This window comes from Pseudophryne corroboree, chromosome 8 (assembly GCF_028390025.1).
Source record: "Pseudophryne corroboree isolate aPseCor3 chromosome 8, aPseCor3.hap2, whole genome shotgun sequence".
Classification (NCBI taxonomy): domain Eukaryota; kingdom Metazoa; phylum Chordata; class Amphibia; order Anura; family Myobatrachidae; genus Pseudophryne; species Pseudophryne corroboree.
The window spans coordinates 418,007,135-418,026,406 of record NC_086451.1 but is presented as its reverse complement, the minus strand read 5'-3'; the positions used below and the strand labels follow the sequence as shown (position 1 = coordinate 418,026,406).

General features: G+C 48.4%; 1 protein-coding gene across 2 annotated transcripts in view; it reads right to left on the bottom strand.

Moving 5' to 3' along the window:
- LOC134949401 (leucine-rich repeat and fibronectin type III domain-containing protein 1-like protein) overlaps positions 1-19,272 on the bottom strand; it is a 166,221-nt gene that overhangs the window by 9,031 nt on the left and 137,918 nt on the right. The window lies entirely within an intron of this gene.

Below are 19,272 nucleotides of genomic sequence, written 5' to 3'. Positions count from 1 at the left end.
CTTTACTGAGAAAATCATAAATCAAAATCATGAATGCAGGATTTCTAGACATGGTTTCCAAATGCAATCCTCAGTCTCCCACTCTGCAGAACACTAGATCAAGGGCAAGAGTCTGGGGAAGTGGTAGAAGAACCTAGTACCAACCTTGGACATTAATGTACACATTGGTCTTTTCTTACAGTGGATACTGTATGGAATACAGTATTACTATTTAACACTATAGATGGTCTATAGTATAGGCTGTATCAAACATATTTAACTAATAAAAATTAAATAAGTTGTCAGAAAAAGTTTAAACATCCCATAATAAACAAATACACAATCATTATACAATCAGTAGGAGACAGAACTGCACTTTCTAAGCACACATTCTCCCACCTTATGGTAAGGCTCCTGCCTCTTCTTCCTGGCAGCTACTCTCTGGTCCAGTGCACTGACTGAAGACTCAGATACACCACACACACTGCACACTTTGTAGAAGCTGCTGTCACTGGGCACGTGCAGCAGCTCTGCTCTATCCCTTAACTGCATGATGTGGTGGCAGCTCTAGTAATTGTATTATATACTATTGTTATTGTTGTCATAATTTGAGCCACTGACCAAGAGGACAAGAAACACCCCCCTTCCCCAACCACCACCACCTGCGCTTGCCTATGTAAGGCCCCAAATAAAATAGTTCTGCACCAAATACATGCCATGCCATGTCATTATTAATTTTGTTTTGGTTACCATATCTATCATTGGTAAATTTTTGTGTGTTGCAATAAATTGTTCCCTTCTTCTTGAATGTCGGAGTGAAGACTTCACCCTACGCACCCCCGTCCCCCCACAACAAACACACACACTCATGGGAGTACCCCCTTCCCCCTCCTGGGGGGCTGGCAACTGTACCAGGCCCAAGTACTGGGAGGGGTTGGTAAATGGCAGCCAAGGCAGGGAGATGTGGCCAGCCCACCTCCATAGAAAATATTTTTTTTAAAATAGTTTTTGTGTGGCAGCACAGGGGGGCAGCGGCAGGGGAACAATGGGTGGCAGGGGGCGGTGGGGGCAGTGGTTGAGGGGGGGAGTGGTGGGTAGGTCATGCAGGGAGAGAGAGGATACTGCTTCAGCAGCTGCCTCTCTCCCCAACACAGCACATAGTAGCATGTGTGTAGGGGTGGAGAGATGTTATTGCAGCAGCAGTCCGTTCCCTCTCTCCCTGCCACAAGTGCCACTGTCTACAATGGGGAAGGGGGGTCAGCAGGACCCGGCATCCCCCCGCCCTCCTAGGTAAGTAGTACCTGCCCCCACGGGCGGATGTAGGGGTGAGGCACTCATAGGCACAACAGCAATGGCCGTCCCCTGTCTGCCTAATTTAATTATTTCATTGATTGGTTATAAGCTCTCATTTGATGACACCCAATATGGGTGTAGTATGAGGGCCGGCTGTCGGGATCTCGGTGCCCAGCATACTGGCACCGAGACCCTAACCGCCAGAATGCTAGCAGCGGGGTAAGTGCAAAAGAGCCCCTTGCGGGCCCGCTGCGCTCACCATGCTGCAGGCATGTTGGCGTGCTACGCTATGCGCGCCATGCTATTTATTCTCCCTCCAGGTTTGTCGTGGACACCCCAAGAGGGAGAATAATTGTCGGTATGCCGGCGGTCGGGATCCCAGCACCGGTATTCTGAGTGTCGGGATCCCGACTGCCAGTATATCGAGTGCCACCTGCCAATATAATAGATTAAGAAAAAACCCACTATGACATTTTTTTTTTTTATTATTGTATGTTATGTATAGATATTTACTAAGTAGGGCAGCTTACATGCTTATAGTATGTGCATGTCCTACCCATTTACACTCCATTCAAGATGACATATTGTACAGCACTGTGGAAATATTTAGCAGATACTAGTACACTGCGGGCTGACAGTACCAACATAAGCACCAAGTGCCGCCCTTAGGCATTTGCCTGATGGAAAATTTGCCACTGCCCACCCCCACTCTCAGCGCCACTGCCTCCAGGCTACGAGTAGGGACAGCCAGGTCAGCAATGCAGAAGGTATGGTGCAGCTCAATGCGCTGTGCTGGGGGTGTCATTGTTTCCTCACTCCTCCCTATACAAACCACAATTACTAGCACTGTAAAGAGGGGCGGGGCCACAAACAGGTTGGGGCTGGGCAAGCGGTGTTTGGGATCCCATAGGTCAGCATACCGACCCCGGGATCCCAGCAGCAGAATGCCGGCGAGGGGGGGGGGGGGGTTTGAGCGCAATGAAGCCCCTTGTGGGCTCGCTGAGCTTGCCACGCAGCTGGCTCGGTGCTGCGCACGCCACAGGTTCTATTCCCACTCCATGGGTGTCGTGGACACCCACTAGTGGGAATAGAGCCTGTGGTTCGGCATTCCGACTGCCGGCATTTAGAGCGCTTGGGATTCTGACGTCGGCATGGTGATCACGGCAGTCACGTGAACGCATCCCCCATAAACACATCACTAAGCCCCTTGGGGGTCCTTCAGTGGACTTGATCAATTTTCCGGGCATCCGAGAGAGGGCCTGATTCAGATCTGATCACTGTTGTGCGAAATCGCACAGCAGCTGATTATTGAATGACTGCGCATGCGTATGCACCGCAATGCACCCACGCAAGCCCAAACAGCTACAAAATGGTGTGAACATTTTGATCGCTAGGCGTACGCAAAGTGATTAACAAGAAGCGGACGTTTGTGGGTGGTAACCGGCCATTTTCTGGGAGAGTCAGGAAAACCACAGGCGTTCCCAAGCGTATTCAGGGAGTGTGTGTGACGTAATCTCCGGCCCCGATCAGCCTGATTCTCATCGCACTGTAGGAGTAAGTCCTGGGCTGCACACAGACTGCACAGACTGGAAAAATCATTCGATGGTGAGTGAGATGCAAACGGATTTGCAGATGCCCACTGTCCGCTGTCAGGGGAAGTATTCGCACGGCGTACGAATGCATTCGCACACATGCACGGGGCGGGTTTTCACTCTATGGGCGGCGGCTATCTGATCGCGACCTCTGCAAAAACACAGAGGAGCCATCAGGTCTGAATTAGACCTAGAGTCACCTGGTATCCGTGAGTCTCCTGGACATTCCAGGAGCATAGGCAAATATGATTAAAATATGTTTACCACTATTCTGTGAAATGTTTGTAAACTTTAGTATTGTTATTACGCACATTTACTAGCTACTTTCTTATTATATGTATCTATGGGGGTAATTCCAAGTTGATCGCAGCAGCAAGAAAGTTAGCAATTGGGCAAAACCATGTGCACTGCAGGGGAGGCAGATATAACGTTTTATTATTATTATTATTTTATTATTATCCTTTATTTATATGGCGCCACAAGGGTTCCGCAACGCCCAATTACAGAGTACATAAACAAATAATCAAACAGGAAAACAGCAACTTACAGTTGACGACAATATAGGACAAGTACAGGGTAAATAAACATAGCTACATCAGCAGATGACACTGGAATAAGTATCAGGTGGCAGAAGACTGCTGGATTTGGTGCAGCTGAAGATTATTAAAGTAAGAAAGAAAAGGGTAAGCACATGAGGGAAGAGGGCCCTGCTCGTGAGAGCTTACATTCTAAAGGGGAGGGGTAGACAGACAGGGGTGAGACAGATGGGGTACATAGAGAGCGTGGAACAGAGGTTTAGGATGAGATTTGGCTGGATTTGGTGAAGAAGTGGGTCTTGAGAGCCCGTTTGAAGTTTTGTAGAGAGGTGGAGAGTCTGAGGGGGAGAGGTAGGGAATTCCAGAGAAGTGGTGCAGCACGTGAAAAATCTTGGAGATAGGAGTGGGAGGAAGTAATCCGTAGGCAGGAGAGTCGGCGAGCATTAGCAGAGCGAAGAGGACGGGTGGGAGTGTAAAGTGAGATAAGATCAGAGATGTAGATGGGAGATGAGTGGGTGAGGGCTTTGTAAACAAGTGTGAGAAGCTTGAAATGGATTCTAAAGGGAAGGGGAGCCAGTGAAGGTCTAGTAAGAGAGGAGAGGTGGACGTAGTGCGTTTGGTGAGGAAAATGAGCCGGGCAGCAGCATTGAGGATAGATTGGAGTGGAGAGAGGTATTTGTCAGGAATGCCAGTCAGGAGGAGATTACAGTAGTCCAGTCTGGAGATGACCAGTGAGTGGATAAGAGTCTTAGTAGCATCCTGGGTCAGAAAGGGTCTGATCCTGGAAATATTTTTTAGATGAAAACGGCAGGTTTGTGAGAGGTGCTGAATGTGTGGTTTGAAGGAGAGGGAGAAGTCAAGGATTACTCCAAGACAGCGCACTTGGGGGGTAGAGGAGATAGTAGTGCCATCAATAGATAATGAGATTGTAGGAGGTGAGGTTATGCGGGAGGGAGGGAAGATGATCAGCTCGGTCTTAGACATGTTAAGTTTAAGAAAGCGCTGGGACATCCAGGAAGAGATAGCAGAGAGACAGTTGGAGATACGAGTGAGGAGAGCAGAGAGGTCTGGAGAGGAAAGATAGATTTGAGTGTCATCAGCATAGAGATGATATTGGAAACCAAAAGAACTAATGAGCTTACCTAGTGAGGACGTATAGAGAGAGAAGAGAAGAGGACCAAGGACAGAACCTTGGGGTACCCCTACAGTTAGTGGAAGTGAGGGGGAGGTGGAGTCATGAGAGGAGACAGAGAATGAACGGTCAGAAAGGTAGGACGACAACCAAGAGAGGGCAGTGTCACGCAGACCAATGGAGTGAAGGATTTGCAGTAGGAGAGGATGGTCCACAGTGTCAAAAGCAGCAGAGAGATCAAGTAGAATAAGTAGAGAGCAGTGTCCCTTAGATTTAGTAGCATGGAGGTCATTGCATACTTTTATAAGGGCAGTTTCAGTGGAGTGGAGAGGACGGAAGCCAGACTGGAATGGGTCAAGCAGTAAGTGTGAGGAAAGAAAGGAAGTAAGGCAGTTATAGACAATACGCTCAAGGAGTTTGGAGGCAAAAGGGAGGAGAGAGATGGGTCGGTAGTTGGAGAGAGTGTTTGGATCAAGGGTAGGTTTTTTAAGAATAGGAGAGATGAGTGCATGCTTGAAGGCAGAGGGGACAGTGCCTGATGAGAGGGAGAGATTGAGAAGGTGGGAAAGATGGGAAAAAGCAGAAGAAGAGAGGTAGCAGAGGAGGCGGGAGGGGATAGGGTCAAGTGGGGAGGTGGTGAGGGGACAGGAACGAATGAGGGCCATGACTTCCTCTCCAGATGCATGGGAGAAAGATGACAGAGTTGGTGCGAGGGATGGGGAGGGTTGGTAAGGGATGGGAGAAGGCTGGTTACTGATGGTCTGGTGTGATGTGATGTCCTGACGTATGGAGTCAATTTTGGATGTGAAGTAAGTGGCAAAGTCAAGAGCAGAGAGTGAGGAAGGGAGACGAGGTGGAGGTGGGCAGAGGAGTGAGTTGAGAGTGGCAAAGAGGCGCCGGGGGTTGGAAGACTGGGAGGAGATGAGGTTCTTGAAGTATGACTGTTTAGCAAGAGAACATTTGCAGAGAGAGTTAGATTTGGGTGGGTTATTTTATTTCTGTGCAGGGTAAATACTGGCTGCTTTATTTTTACACTGCAAATTAGATTGCAGATTGAACACACCACACCCAAATCTAACTCTCTCTGCAAATGTTATATCTGCCCCCCCTGCAGTGCACATGGTTTTGCCCAATTGCTAAAAACTTTCCTGCTGCGATCATCTTGGAATTACCCCCTATATGGTTATTAAGTGGCAGAACTACAGACACTGCAGAGTGTGGGACTTCTAATGGGTCTGGAAGATGAGGGGGGAGGTTCCAAATGATCCCATCTTATCTCCTCCGGTTCTTAGGTATTCAACTGCAGTAGCATAGCGTAATTGCAAGGGCACAAATGTGGTCATAGCCCTATCCTAGAGGGAAAAATGACCTCATAACAAATGTATTTGATTGGGCGAACAATGTGGATAAAATCACTGTATATATACAATTCATCTATCATATGCCAGATTGACCCTAATGCTATACTTCTGCCTTATTGACCACTGAGCTGGCATTGGGGTGGGTATGAATTTATGATGATGCCTAGATGGGCTCTATCCCATGTCTGCTAGCAGCCAGTAATGGATTAACGACAGGGTGACTGGAGCAATCGCCCAGGGGACCTCACACACTTGGGGGACAATGTGGTATAGGGGGTAATTCAGAGTTGATCGCAGCAGCAAATTTGTTAGCAGTTGGGCAAAACCATGGTGGTCATTCCGAGTTGTTCGCTCACTAGCTACTTTTAGCAGAAATGCAAACACAAAGCCGCCGCCCTCTGGGAGTGTATCTTAGCATAGCAGAATTGCTAACGAAAGATTAGCAATTCTGCTATTAAGTATTTCCTTGCAGATTCTGAGTAGCTCCAGACCTACTCCTAGATTGCGATCACCTCAGTCCGTTTAGTTCCTGGTTTGACGTCACAAACACGTCCAGCGTCCGGCCAGCCACTCCCCCGTTTCTCCAGCCACTCCTGCGTTTTGTGCTGACACGCCTGCGCTTTTTAGCACACTCCCGGAAAACGCTCCGTTACCACCCAGAAACACCCACTTCCTGTCAATCATTCTCCTATCAACAGAGCGACTGAAAAGCTTAGTTCGCCCGTGAATAAAATAGCATAGTTTTGTGTAAAATTCCTTAGCGCGTGCGCCCTGCGGTGCATACGCATGCGCAGAACTGCCGGATTTTAGCCTATTAGCAATTCTGCTAAAAATAGCAGCGAGCGAACAACTCGGAATGACCACCCATGTGCACTGCAGGGGGTATGATATAACATGTGCAGAGAGAGTTAGATTTGGGTAGGTTATTTTGTTTCTGTGCAGGGTAAATACTGGCTGCTTTATTTTTACACTGCAATTTAGATTTCAGTTTGAACACACCGCACCGAAATCTAACTCTCTCTGCACATGTTATATCTGTTCCCCCTGCAGTGCAAATGGTTTTGCCCAACTGCTAACAAATTTGCTGCTGCGGTCAACTCTGAATTACCCCCTCAGTGTGAAATGTGGTCTCTATGTGGAATAATGTGAACTGGGAACACTGTGTGTGTGTGTTTGTTATACATATTTATGGTGTTTACATATTATACCGGTGGTTCTCAAACTCGGTCCTGTGGATCCTGCAAAGTATATCCACAGCCTATAAACGGTGCGCTTGTCATTTGCCCATCCAAACAGAAGAAGCTTCATCAAGAAAAATTAAGCATCAGCACTTGGTTAACATGGCATAGAAACTATCTTGTGTTGTTTGAGTGTGAGCTGGCTGTGCCGGGAGCGGGGGCTGATGCACTGCGTTAGGTGGTGAGGGCTGAGCCATGGTACACAGTGCTTATAAGCCCTGGCTGGGGCACGTTCTGTTGCAGTATACCTTGCATTGTCAATCACGGTCTATGGGTTGTGAGGCTGCACCAGTAGAAGGGTGTGAGCACTTATTCGCCGTTATTACGGCATTCGGCGCTTCTGTTTCATATGGATTGCACTTAAGTTCCTGCCAGATAAGTGTAGGAAGCTCTGTACAAACGTATAGTTTCTGAAAATGTCCCTGCATTTTATTACTGTCTGGCTGCTTTGTACCCAGTAACCAGTAGCGGATCTTGCCACGGGCAAGCAGGACTTTTGCCCGGGGCGCCGCCTCCCGGAGGGCGCCGGCGCCATCCGGAGGGCGCCGCACCATGGCAAGATCCACTACTCTGTGCCCCTCGCTGGCCGCTGTGTCCCCCGCTGTGAAGGGAAACTAGACGCTATGCGTCTAGTTTCCCTTCGTGTAGAGGACTTTTGCTGTGCGGTGCGCGATGACGTCATCGCGCACCGCACAGCATTGTGGGACTGACAGACGCTAGGGGTCATAATTGACCTCTAGTATCTGTCATCCGAGGAAAAGAGCGGCGCCGGCGGAGATCTGCAGCGGTCGGGAGCGGGGATAGTAAGTATTTTTTTTTTCTTTCAGCGGCGCTACTCCACTGTACAGGGTGCGTAACTGACCACGCCCCCTGTATGAAGCCACGCCCCCATTTTCCGCCCGGGGCGTCAATGGGTCTAGAACCGGCCCTGCCAGTAACCGCCCGCATGGCTGTGAGTCATCAGATTGTCACTTTGTTCCCAGTCTCAGCACTTCTGCGATAGTGGCCGAAAGTAGTAGATGGTAATCTTAATGCATCACTAGTCAGGATCCCTACTGAACATGCGTGACCCAACATTGAGCCTAATTCAGATCTGATCGTTGCTGTGCATTTTCGCACAGCAGCCGATCAGGTCTGAACTGCGCGGCCGGCGCATGCCAGACAGCTGACGGCTGTCTCAGCCCTGTGATCGCCTCTGCCTGATTGACAGGCAGAGGCGGCCGCTGGATGGGAGGGTGCGGGACGGCGGCGTTTGGCCGCCACTTATCGTGCACGGTCTGGGCAACGCAGGTGTGCCCGGACGGTTGGGGGGTGGGCTGCGGCGGCTTTGTGACGTCACACGTAGCCACTGCAAACCGGGCAGCAACAAGTAGCTCCCTGCCAGCGCGCAGGAGCTGCTCTGGCTGGGAGCTACTCTTCCAGTACAAAAGCATCGCCGCTGTGCGATGCTTTTGTACTTGTGCGGGGGGCAGGGCCGGCTCGAGGCATGTTCGACTCGAGTGGCCGCGCAGGGCGCCACCCTTAAAGGGCGCCGCGCGCTGGCGCCGCCATGTCGGAGCCTGGAGCCGGCCCTGATCTCCCCTGCTGTCCTCCCGCTGTGTGCGCTGTGTGCGCTATGCGGCGCAGGCGTCTGATGTCAGACACCGGCGCCGCACAGCGCGCACAGTTCTGTGTCAGACAGCGGCGCGCACAGCAGCACTCCCCCTCCCTCGGCACAGCAGGTACTGGGGGGGCCTGGGGGCATATGTGGCACTGTGGGGGGCATTTATCTGGCACTGTGGGGGGGGGGGCATTTATCTGGCACACTGGGGGCATTTATCTGTGCACTGTGAGGGGGCATTAATGTATCTGGCACTGTGGGGTCATGTATCTATCTGGGTCTGTAGGGGCATATCTGGCACTGGGGGGGGGGGGGCATTGATGTATCTGGCACTGTGGCGGCATTTATCTGGCACTGTGAGGGGGCATTAATGTATCTGGCACTGTGGGGGCATTTATCTGGCACTGTGAGGGGGCATTAATGTATCTGGCACTGTGGGGTCATTTATCTATCTGGGACTGTGGGGGCATATCTGGCACTGTGGGGGGCATTTATATATCTGGCACTGTGGGGGTATTTATGTATCTGGCACTGTGGGGGGCATTTATGTATCTGGCACTGTGGGGGGGCATTTATGTATCTGGCACTGTGGGGGGCATTTATATATCTGGCACTGTGGGGGGCATTTATGTATCTGGCACTGTGGGGGCAATTATGTTTCTCGCACTGCTGGGGGGGCATGTCATGTGCATTTGGCACTGCTGGGGGAGCATGTCATGTGCATTTGACACTGCTGGGGGGCATGTCATGTGCATCTGGCACGGCTGGGGGGCATGTCGTGTTTAGCTGGCACGGCTGGGGGGCATATCATGTAGTGTTCCCATGTCTCAGTGCAATACCTGGCGCAAAGTGTCTAACGTGCTCTGCCTGGCGCAAAGTGTCTAACGTGCTCTGCCTGGCGCAAAGTGTCTAACGTGCTCTGCCTGGCGCAAAGTGTCTAACGTGCTCTACCTGGCGCAAAGTGTCTAACATGCTCTGCCTGGCGCAAAGTGTCTAACGTGCTCTGCCTGGCGCAAAGTGTCTAACGTGCTCTGCCTGGCGCAAAGTGTCTTAACGTGCTCTACCTGTCGCAGTGTGTATAGGAGGTTCTACCTGGTGCAATGTGTATTAGCTGCACTACTGTGTGGTGTAATGCGAATTGCCACTATTATGTGGCCGCACCCCTTCCCCACGAAGCAACGCCCCTAAATTTTTGATGCGCGCCTTCGGCGCGCAAGGTCCATGATTTTGAACGGGACAACAAGCATTACAGTATGTACATCATTTTCCCCTTCTAACTTAAATATGTGCCCTCCCAAATGCAAAATGTGCCCTCCCCGTGATCAGCACCCCTGCCCTAAAAAAATCCTAGAGTGAACACTATCATGTGTAGCTGGCACTGCTGGGGGGCATATCATGTGTAGCTGGCACTGCTGGGGGGCATATCATGTGTAGCTGGCACTGCTGGGGGGCATATCATGTGTAGCTGGCACTGCAGCAGGGCATGTCCTGTCTATCTGGCACTGCTGGGGGGTATATCATGTCTATCTGGCACTGCTGGGGGGCATGTCGTGTAGCTGGCACTGCTGGGGGCATGTCATGTGTAGCTGGCACTGCTGCGGGGCATGTCATGTCTATCTGGCACTGCACTACTGTAGACATTATGTGTATCTGGCACTATACTGGAGACATTGTGTGTAAGGAACACTACTGTAGCTGTTATGTGTAATGCTGCTAATTGTGTGCGTAGAGGGGGTGTGAAAATATATTTATTTATTTATAGTGTGATAATATGAAGTTATGAGGCCCCGCCCACTTTTCAGAGGCCACGCTCACTTTTCCGGTAGAGCGCGCTAGAGTATGGGAGGGGGCGCCTTTACATTTTCTCGCACAGGGTGCTAGTAGGCCTGGAGCCGGCCCTGGCGGGGGGGGGGGGGGGGGGGGGTTCGGGCCAGACATGCGGGGTGGACTTGCCCTGTGCTGGGCATCCCTCCGCATGTCTGAAGACTGACCGTAGATGTGCTAAATTTAGCACATCTACGATCAGGTCTGAATTAGGCCCATGTCCAAGTCATTCATGTGCACTGCCCTAGAGCCTTGTTTCGGGACTCCAAGTGCAAATCCATTTAAAAATAAAAATTAGATAGATAGATAGATAGATAGATAGATAGATAGATAGATAGATAGATAGAGGGGCGGATTGGGAACAAAAAATTTGTACTAGTGGCCCCACTTGGGCAGCACCAGAGGTGTAAGGTCTAGCCATGGGCCATGGCAGCAGCACCCTCCCCCCCAAGACTTTCCAGATAGTGGGCATGTCCAGCATCAAGGGGGAAGTTAAAAGGAAATAAAATTAAATATTATGAGCACATTATATGATACACCTTTAGAATTTAGGAAACTATAGAATTCTTTAGAAAGATATATTTTCCTGCTTATTACACCAACCGCGCATCCCAATCACTATTCACTCAGGTGGTCATTCCGAGTTGTTCGCTCGCTGCTATTTTTAGCAGAATTGCTAATAGGCTAAAATCCGGCAGTTCTGCGCATGCGTATGCACTGCAGGGCGCACGCGCTAAGGAATTTTACACAAAACTATGCTATTTTACTCACGGGCGAACGAAGCTTCTCAGTCGCTCTGTTGATCGGAGAATGATTGACAGGAAGTGGGTGTTTCTGGGTGGTAACTGAGCGTTTTTCGGGAGTGTTCTAAAAAACGCAGGCGTGCCAGCAGAAAACGCAGGAATGGCTGGAGAAATGGGGGAGTGGCTGGCCGAACGCAGGGCGTGTTTGTGATGTCAAACCAGGAACTAAACGGACTGAGGTGATCGCAATCTAGGAGTAGGTCTGGAGCTACTCAGAAACTGGAAGGAAATACTTAATAGCAGAATTGCTAATCTTTCGTTAGCAATTCTGCTATGCTAAGATACACTCCCAGAGGGCGGCGGCTTTGCGTTTGCATTTCTGCTAAAAGTAGCTAGCGAGCGAACAACTCGGAATGACCACCTCAATCTTATATGTCAGCCAAGCAGGCAGACAGAGCATACACTAGATCATCTGCAAACACAGGCTAAGTGGCAAAGAAATTTTCATATAAGCAAATTATTTTGCATCTTATTCATTATGTCTATAAATAGGACCACATGTCCTCAAACAAAACAGGCCCCGCGGGTGCGTCGGCCCACCTGGGATCTTCCCTGTAAGCCCTATGGCCAATCCGCCTCTGGATAGATAGATAGATAGATAGATAGATAGATAGATAGATAGATAGATAGATAGATAGATAGATAGATAGATAGATAGATAAAGCATCATTTTATCTGTACTAAATTTGGCATCACATGAACCAACCAAAGAAACAGACCCATTGGCGCTGTCAGCAGACACTTATAAATGCATTAGAAATTATATAAACTGTATCAGTGCATTAACCACTTAACTGACAAATAATTTAAAAAAAAAACACTCAGAAATTGTCAGGTTTTTTTTTCTGAGTGAATGAGGTGAAGAACGTGCATTTAAACTTATCCAACATGTTTTTTTTTTTAAAGAGAATTTTTTCCCAAACATCGGAACATCGGTCAGCACCATTGGAACATTAGAAACATTACGGCCATTGTGACTTTACATTTCACAGCTGCGCAGCCACCAAGTACACCCTGGGGATGGTTGTGGTGGTGGGGGGTGGGGTTAATTTACATTTCCCCCGACCATGCCAGGCAAGTGGTAAAAAGCACGTGCGTCCCGTAATGTTGCTGGTCACCCAGGGAGTCACCCATGCAAACGCCACTCGTACAAAACAGATCTATGAACAGCGCAGCTCTGAGTACTTGACGGTAGATAGGAACCACTTGGCTTATCTAATCTGCCCTAAACACATGTACTCACTTACACACTAGGGTTACTTCTTTTTGTCGGGAGCCAATTAACCTACCACCAGTATATTTTTTGGAATTTGGGAGGAAACCCACACATATTCTAAAGGATTTTTTACGTGCTCAATCCTGCGCTATTCTGCTTAACCATGTACAAACAGATACCAGGAATGTGCATAGGAGAAAACACACAATCATGCAAAAAGGTGTATACATGCAAAGCACCACATCCAAATATAATAGAAATTACTGAGCTTTTGTAAATGAATGATGAATTGATCACAGACTTCTGTGAGTAGCTTCTTAATGCATGTAGAAGTTGGTACCATCCAAGAATCTCTGAAATCAAAACAATCGTGCTTCCCTCACAGGGGTATTACCCATTGCAGGGGGAGTCAGCACAGAGAATAAATGATAGTGCAGTATTTTGTATAAAAGAGGAAGCGTTTTAATTAGTGATGAGCGGGTTCGGTTCCTCGGAATCCGAACCCCCCCGAACTTCAGCCTTTTTACACGGATCCGAGGCAGACTCGGATCTTCCCGCCTTGCTCGGCTAACCCGAGCGCGCCCGAACGTCATCATCCCGCTGTCGGATTCTCGCGAGGCTCGTATTCTATCACGAGACTCGGATTCTATATAAGGAGCCGCGCGTCGCCGCCATTTTCACACGTGCATTGAGATTCATAGGGAGAGGACGTGGCTGGCGTCCTCTCCATTTAGATTAGAAGAGAGAGAGTGAGAGTGAGACACTTGATTTACTGGAGCTTAGGAGTACTCAGAGAGTGCAGAGTTTACTAGTGACTGACCAGTGACCACCAGTGCAGTTTTTTTATTATATTATTATTTAATATAATCCGTTCTCTGCCTGAAAAAAAACGATACACAGTGACAGGGGCGGATTGGGAACAAAAAGCGGCCCTGGAAAAATTTGTACTAGTGGCCCCACTTGGACAGCACCAGAGGTGTAAGGTCTAGCCATGGGCCATGGCAGCAGCACCCTCCCCACAAGACTATCCAGATAGTGGGGATGTCCAGCATCAAGGGGGAAGTTAAAAGGAAATAAAATTGAATATTATGAGCACATTATATGATACACCTTTAGAATTTAGGAAACTATATAATTCTTTAGAAAGATATATTTTCTTGCTTATTACACCAACCGTATCCCAATCACTATTCACTCAATCTTATACTGTATGTCAGCCAAGCAGGCAGACAGAGCATACACTAGATCATCTGCAATCACAGGCTAAGTGGCAAAGTCATTTTCATATATGCAAATTATTTAGCATCTTATTCATTATGTCTATAAAAAGGACCACATGTCCTCAAACAAAACAGGCCCCACAGGTGCGCCGGCCCACCGGGAATCTTCCCTGTGGGCCCTATGGCCAATCCGCCTCTGCACAGTGACACAGTAACAGTATACCATATCTGTGCTCAGCCTCAGTGTGCTGCATCATCTATGTATATCTGACTGTGCTGAGTGCTCAGTGCTCACACAGCTTAATTGTGGGGGAGATTGGGGAGCAGTAGCAGGAGTACATATTATTTAACAGTGCACACTTTTGCTGCCAGAGTGCCACTGCCAGTGTGACTGACCAGTGACCACTGTCTGACCACCAGTATATTGTGATTGTCTGCCTGAAAAAGTTAAACACTCGTCGTGTGGTGTTTTTATTCTATAAACGCATTCTGCTGACAGTGTCCAGCAGGTCCGTCATTAATTATATAATATATACCTGTCCGGCTGCAGTAGTGATATATATATATTTTTTATATCATTATCATCCAGTCTATATTAGCAGCAGACGCAGTACGGTAGTCCACGGCTGTAGCTACCTCTGTGTCGGCAGTCGCTCGTCCATCCATAATTGTATACCACCTACCTGTGGTGTTTTTTTTTTTCTATCTTCTTTATACTACTAGTAGCTTACTTTAGGAGTCTGCAGTGCTGCTGACAGTGTCCAGCAGGTCCGTCATTATATAATATATACCTGTCCGGCTGCAGTAGTGATATATATATATTTTTTATATCATTATCATCCAGTCTATATTAGCAGCAGACGCAGTACGGTAGTCCACGGCTGTAGCTACCTCTGTGTCGGCAGTCGCTCGTCCATCCATAATTGTATACCACCTACCTGTGGTGTTTTTTTTTTCTATCTTCTTGATACTACTAGTAGCTTACTTTAGGAGTCTGCAGTGCTGCTGACAGTGTCCAGCAGGTCCGTCATTATATAATATATACCTGTCCGGCTGCAGTAGTGATATATATATATTTTTTATATCATTATCATCCAGTCTATATTAGCAGCAGACGCAGTACGGTAGTCCACGGCTGTAGCTACCTCTGTGTCGGCAGTCGCTCGTCCATCCATAATTGTATACCACCTACCTGTGGTGTTTTTTTTTTCTATCTTCTTGATACTACTAGTAGCTTACTTTAGGAGTCTGCAGTGCTGCTGACAGTGTCCAGCAGGTCCGTCATTATATAATATATACCTGTCCGGCTGCAGTAGTGATATATATATATATATTTTTTATATCATTATCATCCAGTCTATATTAGCAGCAGACGCAGTACGGTAGTCCACGGCTGTAGCTACCTCTGTGTCGGCAGTCGCTCGTCCATCCATAATTGTATACCACCTACCTGTGGTGTTTTGTTTTTTTCTATCTTCTTGATACTACTAGTAGCTTACTTTAGGAGTCTGCAGTGCTGCTGACAGTGTCCAGCAGGTCCATCATTATATAATATATACCTGTCCGGCTGCAGTAGTGATATATATATATATTTTTTATATCATTATCATCCAGTCTATATTAGCAGCAGACGCAGTACGGTAGTCCACGGCTGTAGCTACCTCTGTGTCGGCAGTCGCTCGTCCATCCATAATTGTATACCACCTACCTGTGGTGTGTTTTTTTTTTTTCTATCTTCTTGATACTACTAGTAGCTTACTTTAGGAGTCTGCAGTGCTGCTGACAGTGTCCAGCAGGTCCGTCATTATATAATATATACCTGTCCGGCTGCAGTAGTGATATATATATATTTTTTATATCATTATCATCCAGTCTATATTAGCAGCAGACGCAGTACGGTAGTCCACGGCTGTAGCTACCTCTGTGTCGGCAGTCGCTCGTCCATCCATAATTGTATACCACCTACCTGTGGTGTTATTTTTTTTTTATCTTCTTGATACTACTAGTAGCTTACTTTAGGAGTCTGCAGTGCTGCTGACAGTGTCCAGCAGGTCCGTCATTATATAATATATACCTGTCCGGCTGCAGTAGTGATATATATATATTTTTTATATCATTATCATCCAGTCTATATTAGCAGCAGACGCAGTACGGTAGTCCACGGCTGTAGCTACCTCTGTGTCGGCAGTCGCTCGTCCATCCATAATTGTATACCACCTACCTGTGGTGTTTTGTTTTTTTTTCTATCTTCTTGATACTACTAGTAGCTTACTTTAGGAGTCTGCAGTGCTGCTGACAGTGTCCAGCAGGTCCGTCATTATATAATATATACCTGTCCGGCTGCAGTAGTGATATATATATATTTTTTATATCATTATCATCCAGTCTATATTAGCAGCAGACGCAGTACGGTAGTCCACGGCTGTAGCTACCTCTGTGTCGGCAGTCGCTCGTCCATCCATAAGTATACTAGTATCCATCCATCTCCATTGTTTACCTGAGGTGCCTTTTAGTTGTGCCTATTAAAATATGGAGAACAAAAATGTCGAGGTTTCAAAAATAGGGAAAGATCAAGATCGACTTCCACCTCGTGCTGAAGCTGCTGCCACTAGTCATGGCCGAGACGATGAAATGCCAGCAACGTCGTCTGCCAAGGCCGATGCCCAATGTCATAGTACAGAGCATGCAAAATCCAAAACACCAAATATCAGTAAAAAAAGGACTCAAAAATCTAAAATAAAATTGTCAGAGGAGAAGCGTAAACTTGCCAATATGCCATTTACCACACGGAGTGGCAAGGAACGGCTGAGGCCCTGGCCTATGTTCATGGCTAGTGGTTCAGCTTCACATGAGGATGGAAGCACTCAGCCTCTCGCTAGAAAAATGAAAAGACTCAAGCTGGCAAAAGCACAGCAAAGAACTGTGCGTTCTTCGAAATCACAAATCCACAAGGAGAGTCCTATTGTGTCGTTTGCGATGCCTGACCTTCCCAACACTGGACGTGAAGAGCATGCGCCTTCCACCATTTGCACGCCCCCTGCAAGTGCTGGAAGGAGCACCCGCAGTCCAGTTCCTGATAGTCAGATTGAAGATGTCAGTGTTGAAGTACACCAGGATGAGGAGGATATGGGTGTTGCTGGCGCTGGGGAGGAAATTGACCAGGAGGATTCTGATGCTGAGGTGGTTTGTTTAAGTCAGGCACCCGGGGAGACACCTGTTGTCCGTGGGAGGAATAGGGCCATTGACATGCCTGGTGAAAATACCAAAAAAATCAGCTCTTTGGTGTGGAAGTATTTCAACAGAAATGCGGACAACATTTGTCAAGCCGTGTGTTGCCTTTGTCAAGCTGTAATAAGTAGGGGTAAGGACGTTAACCACCTCGGAACATCCTCCCTTATACGTCACCTGCAGCGCATTCATCATAAGTCAGTGACAAGTTCAAAAACTTTGGGCGACAGCGGAAGCAGTCCACTGACCAGTAAATCCCTTCCTCTTGTAACCAAGCTCACGCAAACCACCCCACCAACTCCCTCAGTGTCAATTTCCTCCTTCCCCAGGAATGCAAATAGTCCTGCAGGCCATGTCACTGCCACTGGCAATTCTGACGAGTCCTCTCCTGCCTGGGATTCCTCCGATGCATCCTTGCGTGTAACGCCTACTGCTGCTGGCGCTGCTGTTGTTGCTGCTGGGAGTCGATGGTTATCCCAGAGGGGAAGTCGTACTCGTAAGACCACTTTTACTACTTCCACCAAGCAATTGACTGTCCAACAGTCCTTTGCGAGGAAGATGAAATATCACAGCAGTCATCCTGCTGCAAAGCGGATAACTGAGGTCTTGGCATCCTGGGCGGTGAGAAACGTGGTTCCGGTATCCATCATTACTGCAGAGGCAACTAGAGACTTGTTGGAGGTACTGTGTCCCCGGTACCAAATACCATCTAGGTTCCATTTCTCTAGGCAGGCGATACCGAAAATGTACACAGACCTCAGAAAAAGACTCACCAGTGTCCTAAAAAATGCAGTTGTACCCAATGTCCACTTAACCACGGACATGTGGACAAGTGGAGCAGGGCAGGCTCAGGACTATATGACTGTGACAGCCCACTGGGTAGATGTATGGACTCCCGCCGCAAGAACAGCAGCGGCGGCACCAGTAGCAGCATCTCGCAAACGCCAACTCTTTCCTAGGCAGGCTACGCTTTGTATCACCGCTTTCCAGAATACGCACACAGCTAAAAACCTCTTACGGCAACTGAGGAAGATCATCGCAGAATGGCTTACCCCAATTGGACTCTCCTGTGGATTTGTGGCATCGGACAACGCCAGCAATATTGTGTGTGCATTAAATATGGGCAAATTCCAGCACGTCCCATGTTTTGCACATACCTTGAATTTGGTGGTGCAGAATTATTTAAAAAACGAGAGGGGCGTGCAAGAGATGCTGTCGGTGGCCAGAAGAATTGCGGGACACTTTCGGCGTAAAGGCACCACGTACAGAAGACTGGAGCACCACCAAAAACGCCTGAACCTGCCCTGCCATCATCTGAAGCAAGAAGTGGTAACGAGGTGGAATTCAACCCTCTATATCAGTGATTTTCAACCTTTTTTAAGTCGCGGCACACCGACCAAATTTTTTAAATTGCCAAGGCACACCATCAGTATCCCCCCCCCACAAAAAAAAATCCCACACACACATTGGGGGGAAAGCACACACACACACAGTGGCCCCCCCAGTAATTAAACAAATGCGTTGACCTCTGCAGTAATTCCACACATTGCCCCCCACAGTAATATCCCACATTGGCCCCCACAGTATTTCCACACATTGCACACCCACAGTATTTCCACACAGTGACTCCCACAGCTATTAAATAAATACAAATTCACTGGGCCCCTACCTGGGAGTCAATGGATATGAAGCTCATTTCCCTCTCCCTGCCTCAGCCACTGGAGTTTATGCAGCCGGAGGAGCAAGGAGCAGCACGGGATGAGAGAGCAGACAGGTGAGCGGACAGCTTGTGTTTCCCTCTCCCTGCCTCAGCGTCTGGAGTGCATGCAGCCGGAGGAGCAGCCCAGGGTGAGACAGCGGGCAGGTAAGCGGATGGACGGGCGGGCGGGAAGGTGACATGGCATGCGCGAGTCACGCTGCGTGTCATAGGTTACTTGCCGCAGTCCAGCGCCGTCAAAAACAGTGTGGGGGTAGCAGCAGCTAGGCTTCGGGCATCTGTGGCGGCACATCTGAGCACCGCTGGCGGCACACTAGTGTGCCGCGGCACAGCGGTTTAAAAACACTGCTCTATATGCTTCAGAGGTTGGAGGAGCAGCAAAAGGCCATTCAAGCCTATACAACTGAGCACGATATAGGAGGTGGAATGCACCTGTCTCAAGCGCAGTGGAGAATGATTTCAACGTTGTGCAAGGTTCTGCAACCTTTTGAACTTGCCACACGTGAAGTCAGTTCAGACACTGCCAGCCTGAG